Consider the following 7,612-nt stretch of genomic DNA (forward strand, 5'->3'; position numbering starts at 1 on the left):
GGTACTAGGATGGTCGGTTCACTATAGTTTCGGCAGCAGCTTACTAAGTAGGTCTGAGATAAACACATGAGGCGGGAAAACAGGAGGTCCTCTGGTCCACTCTCACAGGTAGCGTCTTTCGATCTCGCTACAGGTCCCTAATATCACTTATACTGACTCTCGTCCTGAAAAGTGACTAAGAATCTAAACGATACCTATCTTTCGATCTCAGCATAGTTTAGTCATTTTAATTGGTGGTCTAACAACTGTCCCTATCTTTCGATCTAATAGGTCAGTCAATTACTAAGCATTCAACTAGTCGCATGCATTCGATTCGTCGAATATAACAATTAAATCAATTAAAACGAAGGTAACACCTCACGTGGTCAGTCGATCGACCAGGTAAGACGGTCGATCGACCGACACGCGATTTCAGGCCAAATTAATTCTAATGCCGCCTAACTACAGTTCCCCTACATCCTAGCACGATGAATTTAGCTACTCATAATATTGATGATAACAACAATAAAATTGACTATTAAATCTACTGAATTCATGCTTGAACGATTAAACAAATAAATAACATAAAACGATAATATTGGCTTTGGAAACTAACTAGCAATTTCTATACTACAAACGATAATAAGTCAATGAAACTGAATAAGAACAGAGGGAATACCGAAATTGCAGAGAAAGGATTAAAACCCGATCGAAGATAAATTGTATAAAATACCGAACAAACTTCGAACCCTAATTATTTCCCTAAAGTTTCTGATAAAAGACTTGAATAAAAACTAGATATAAAACTTGATGATTAATGCTAAAAGTCTGTTACGTTATATAGAAATATACGTAACACTTATTTCTAAAACCTAAATACAATGGGCTTTGGAGTTCTCGATCTTCTTATTCACGTCAGAGTAGCGGCTTGGTCGATCGACCATACAAGGCAGTCGATCGACTGGACTGCAGTGTACAGTAGCCTCTGCTTATCGTGTGTTGGTCGATCGACTAATGAGGCCAGTCGATCGACTGCTTTAGCTGGTACTTGACTTCTAATTTCACGTGGATTTGTCTTTTGGGCGTCGAAATGCGCACCAAGCTCGTTCCTTGAGTAAATACTTCACGTCAAACGCAATGCAAGATACTCGGGGATGGATTTAGCTTGATTTCCGCCGGATTCTTCACATTTCTGCAATAATGTACAAAAACACGAAAGTAGACGGAAATAGGGTGAATAGTAGCATAAACTACATAAATGAGCTCTGAAATGCGTGTAAAATGAGGTATAAAACATCATATAAAAGACACGCATCACATGCTTAAAACTTCTTTTGAAATGAAAGACATGGGTGAGGTTGACGTCATTCTTGGTTTAAGAGTTTTAAAGACTAGTAAATGTTATTGTCTTAGTCAAGCTCACTATGTTGAGAAAAATTTAAAGAAGTTTGGTTATTTTGATGTTGAGCCTGCTAGAATACCTTTTGATGCTAGTGTGCACTTAAAAAAGAATCTATCCGAAAGTGTGGATCAAGCTGGTTTTGCTACGATTCTTGGCAGTGTTATGTATCTTATGTGTTCATCTCGTCCTGATATTGCATATTCTGTTGGAGATATACTCATAATCCCGGTCATGATCATTGGAGTGCATTAGTTCGCTTGCTTAGATATCTTAAAAGTACAACTGATTTTGGGTTATCTTATTGTGGTTATCCTCCAGATTTGGAGGGATATTGTGATGCAAACTGGATCTCAGAGAGTAATGATATACACTCTACCAGTGGTTATATTTTTACTTTAGCAGGAGCAGCTGTATCTTGGAGATCATCCAAGCAAACGTGTATTGCGAGATCTACAATGGAATCTATAGCTCTCGAATTGGCTGGTCGAGAAGCAGAATGGTTGAGAAGTTTGGTAGTGGACATTCCGCTTTGGCTAAAGCCCGTGCCATCCGTGCCGCTAAATTGTGACTCGAAATCTGTCATTCATGTAAACAAGAATAAGGCTTATAATGGCAAGAGTAGGCATATACGCCTAAGGCATAATATTGTTTGTAACTTGATCAAGTTTGGTGTTATTTCTTTAGATTATGTGAGGTCGGAAAGTAATATTGTCGATCCATTGACAAAGGCCTTAAACAGGAAACAAGTTTTAGAAACTGCTAAAAAGATGGGATTGTGCCCACCTACGTAGTGCTTTTACGATGGATATCCAATTTAGATTACTAGATTCAATGAGGTCAAACGAAATCGTCAGGCATTGCCTATATTTTATTTATTTTGATAAATAAATGAGGTTATTCAGTTTATCCCTTTTAGCATGTTTATTTACTGCAGGGTTAGGTTGGACAGATGGTAGTCCTTAATGAGTTCCATACCTTAAAGGTTTGAGTGGTGTGAGCAGTTCACACTTGATGGACTCACCTACGTGATTGTGGAGTGTTGGCCGCCTCCTATGAGAATAGATGTGGGCTATTCTCTAATACAATCATGAGACAGGGTTTTTCATGGGGCCATATGTGACTCGAGGGAGCTGTTCTCATTTCTTGCTATTTTTCAGGTTCAAGACGTATTACGTTCACCTGATTATAGCCATTTTCTCATATATTTTTTTTCTTTATTTTATTAATTCTTAAGTTTGGACCAAGTGGGGGATTGTTAGAGTTGGAAGTTGCTCCAAAACTTAAGTATGATAACATTTGTCCCACATTAGAAGAATAGTAGGGGAATGTTATGTTTATATATGAAGGTGAGTTAACAAGTGTTAACTAGACTATAGATGATAGACTATAGTCTCCCACGCGCGCGCTGCCGCCGCCGTCTGGCTCGGCTTGTGACAAGTGCGTGGTGGGGTGGGGTGGGGTGCCTACTGGTCTGAACTTTTTACATCGAATTCTTTTCTAGCTGTTGTAAGTTTTATTACACAGTCAATCCGCATTCATTGTCCGCTATTATGGCCATTATTACAGAATCAATACCATTTATTTTTATGACTGTTGGAGGAGCCTTTCTTATACTATATAAACCTCACTCGTCCACAGCTTCATACACAACATAAAAACACAAAAACTTCTTCCTCTTATTTTCTTCACCATTATATTCTGTCATATTGAGAACAGTTCCCACTTCCGTCTTTGGTGTGCAACAATGTGCGGAAGGAGGCGTTAACCCTGGAATCGGTGATCACGGAACTCAAGGAGCACCTGTGTGGGGGTCTAACTGATTTAGGGCAGTGTCTTACACGACGTCTGGATAAAGGGTTGATCTGATCAGCTAAGTTCATATTTCTTTCAACTCAAACATTAAAAATTGCTCATTAAGTGTTGTTTGACTTGAAGGATTTGAAAGGAAAATAAAGGGAGATAGAGTAGAGAATTCTAAATTCCTTGTTTGGATATCAAATGAGTGTCGAGGGGAATGAAGGAGAGAGATTTGGAGGGATCCAATTTCCTTCCTCCAAACTTAATCAAAATCTCTCTCCAATAGCAAGATTTGGAGGGAAATTGTATTCACACTCATACCCCATTTCCCCTCCCCTTCCCTTCTCTCCCTTTCCCTTCCCTCCTTCCCCCTACCTTCCATTTCGTTCCACTTTTACTATCCAAATACATTCTAAGTCTTTTCTAAAACATGATTTTTTGCTTTTCTTAGTACGGGGTAACATTTTACTTTTGGAAGATAACCTCTCGACTATCATCGTTCGTGACTAATTTGATCATCCACAAGAGTGAGAACATGAGAAACCAAACAACCATGCCATTGTATAATAAGGCCCATAAATATATAATGTACCATTAGCCCAATCCAATTAGCATACACCTTTCTTAAAAGAGGGACCACTGAATTGCAAAAAATCAGAGCCGAATGAATTGCATATTCCTCCGCCTGATTCGGTGATTCCTACTTTCCTAGCGTACTGTCAGATACGGCCTACTTTGTTTGTCTAAATGTTGATTGTGCTGTTACAGTTTCAGACCACACACATTCATGACTTTATTAGTTTTGAATCTTGTCATTGATTAATCAATAATATGAGTATAACTTGTCATCCAAAAAAAAATATGAATACAACTACAAATCTTGTTACCATTACCACCAGGCCCGTATTTTAGCATGTTCACCTTGTTCTTAGAACAGGGGCCCAATGTGTGAGGGAGCCTCAACTGACAAACGAAACACTTTTTTTTTTTACTGTTGTAAAGATAACAAGTCTTAACTATCTAGACATAGCCTTACAAGCAAGGCTATGTGCAACATTATTAGCCGACCTCGGAACATAACTAAAAGAGATACAATGAAAAGAACCACTAAGAGCAAGGATGTCTTCTAGGATCTCTCTAGTCATGTGGTGAGCCTTCTCAATTCTTGCAAAAAAAAGCAACAAGAGGGAGACAGACAGATGAGATTTCCACATGCCACCGTCTCTCCTCCCTAGCCCAGAGAACCACTTCACGTAGTCCTAAAGCTTCCGCTTGAAGAGCTGATTCATCCTTGATTGCCATATACTTCTCAACAATCTTTTGACCAGTTTCCGTGTATGCTACCTGTTGGGCCCTAAATTATCCTGCCTGATCAGGTGGAGGCCAGGCAACAGCTAAGGACAACTTCCAGGCGAAAGATATCTAAATTCAGGCATTACTTCAACACGGATAGGCACCAAGCAGGAGTTGACAAAAGACAGGCGAAAGATGACCAGCAGCCTGAAAAGGAAAAGCGCCAGGTTACTGCAGGCAACAAACAGGCAGTCTTATATATGTTCCCTACAAAAAAGGAAGACCAATTCAAGAAAGCAAAGTTATAGGGAGCAGTCAAAGCAACGGCTAAGAAAGAAGCAACCATCTCCGGGTAAATAGGGCACATTCCCTATTTACCAGGAAAACCTAAACGGCACAAAGATAATTGGAAGCAACCACCTATAAATAGAAAGAAGGAGAAGACAAGAAGGATCTATCTGGGATACCATCACTTTTACTCATATTCTTTGTATTCTTAAACAATATATACGCCTGTCACGCCTGATATAACAATACTCTGTCAGGCTATCCAAAATCATAGTAACAATCACTCCTGGCTTGGTGCCCGTGGTTTTTTCCCTTATTCCCAGGGTTTTTCCACGTATAAATCCTTGTGTCTTTATTTATTAGTTTGTTTTACATTTAATTACATCAGTCAGGCAAGTTATTCGAGTTAGATCACCCTACATACAAACTCCTGGCAGGACGCTCTAGATCAACGAAAATCCTGCCAAAACAATTGGCGCCCACCGTGGGGCATCTAACTCAAAAATAATCAAAAGCCCACCATCAAATACCACAAAAAACTAAGAAAAAATGGCAGGAGATAGCATTGAGCAACAATTAGTCTTTGCCAAACAACAGATTGTTGGAGATGGAACAATTGAAACAAAAAATGATCCAGCAAGACGAAGTGGCAAAATTGAAAGAATCGAGAATCCACCTAAAGATACGGTGGGAGAAAAAGCTTCAGGATCAAAGTTGAAAGTCCAGCCTGGCACACCATTCTCCTCCATCATAAGGAATATTGACTTCTCCAATATTGGTACTCCAACTCCATCAAAATCCAAAGCAGGAGAAGAGATGGAATCAGGAGAACTCCAAAGTCAAGAACTCCAAGATCAGACTAACACGGCCATTATGATGGCTATGCTCCAGGAAATCCAAAAACTTCACGAGAGATTTGAAAAAATCCCAGGAGTCCCTACCCCAATTGAAGAAGCAAATCCAGAAAGCTATGCTGACTCACCCTTCGTGGATGAAATAGCAAAAATAGACCTGCCAAAGAAATTTGTGATTCCCTCAATGAGAATCTATGATGGAACCACTGATCCACAAAACCATGTTGCCTATTACAAGCAAAGGATCTTTGGCAAAGCATCAATTCCCGATTAGCTACGCCAAGTCTGCATGTGTAAGGGATTTGGAACAACTCGAACGGACTGCCTTGCAATGGTACATAAACCGCCAAATGGAAGCATCAAGTCCTTTGACGACTGGTCAATTCTTTCAATCATCGGTTTTTGCCAAAGCAGGAACTAGAAAAAGATCCAGTGACTGTATAGGGTTAAACAAAAACCTGGAGAATCCATCAGATCTTACATGACAAGATTCAACAAAGAAAAAGTGTCAATCCCGGATGTGATGTTGGAACAGCCGTTGAAGCTTTCGAGCAAGGGCTACCCCCGGACGGTGACTTCTACGATGAAATGACCATGAAGCCCTGTCATACCTTTGAAGATGTCCAGGCATTAGCCATAGGCTATATCAGGCTGAAAGAAGACAAAGGCTACAAGGCAGACAATGCTGACAACAACTCAGGATATGACAAAACCAACAGAAAAAGCTTTAACCACAAAGGAAGCAGTTCCAGGCCATCTCCCTACACAAGACCTGACAGATCAGAAGTCAACTATACACATGAACAACGAGGTAACTCCTATACTTATCCCCCTGTCCAGGAATATAACTTCTCCGTTGACATTGCAGGATTAATCAAAAGGCTTGACCATATGGGAGACATTGTCAAGTGGCCAAAGAAGTCGACAACCCCAAACTAAGGAAGGACACCACCAGGTGGTGCGAATTTCACATGGACATAGGTCACACAACAGAGGAATGCCTGGGACTACGGAGACAAGTGGCTTACCTGCTAAAGAAAGGATACCTGAAAGACTTGATGCAAACAAAGAACAGGGAAGACGATGGAACAAGGAGAAACACAGAAAGGCAACAACGTGACTCGCCCCGCACCACCCATTTATGAAGTCAAATTCATCAATGGAGGATCGAAATTTGTGGCTTTGACCATTTCACAATTTGCTAAGAAAATTGCCAGGGAGTCAAAAATGAAATCTCCTTTTAAACCTATCAATTTACCTCAAATTACTTTTGACGACACGATATGCGGGGCATTCCGGACCTCCACCATAACACCTGGTAATCACCATGCAAATAGGGACCGCACGTGTCATGAGAATCCGATAGATGGAGGCGATTGAAAACCCGATCATGCTTGATGTCCTTAAAGCAATGAAGATTGATGAAAGCCAAATCATAAAGAAGTCTAATGTCCTAGTAGGATTCAGTGGAGAAACAAGAAACACACTGGGAGAAATACACCTGCCCACATATGTGGAAGGAGTATCTTCATATGAAAGATTTGGAGTCCTGGACTGCCTGTCATCCTATAATGCCATATTGGGAAGACCATGGATCCACAACGTAAGAGCCATACCCTCCACCTATCACCAATGCATCAAAATACCAACAGAATGGGGAGTAGCAACCGTTAAAGGTGAACAAAAATCGCCCAGAATGTTATCTTGAGTGATGAAGCCTTCAAGGCAGGTAAGTCCCTCGCCTAGCAATTACTGATACCACTGTTAGGACAACTCATGTGGCGAAAACCAAAATGGAAACGATCAAGTAATTTTAGACCCTCGCACTCGACAGCACGCATCTTGGTAGGATCGATGTCCCCGATCATATCAGGCGAATTAGTAAATTTTCTTAGAGGTAAATCTTCATGTTTTGCCTGGTCACATTTTGATATGACCGGAATAGATGCCAATGTTATTACACATAAACTAAATGTTGATAAGTCTTATAAGCCTGTCC

The sequence above is a fragment of the Silene latifolia genome, chromosome 2, assembly GCF_048544455.1.
Source record: "Silene latifolia isolate original U9 population chromosome 2, ASM4854445v1, whole genome shotgun sequence".
Taxonomy (NCBI): domain Eukaryota; kingdom Viridiplantae; phylum Streptophyta; class Magnoliopsida; order Caryophyllales; family Caryophyllaceae; genus Silene; species Silene latifolia.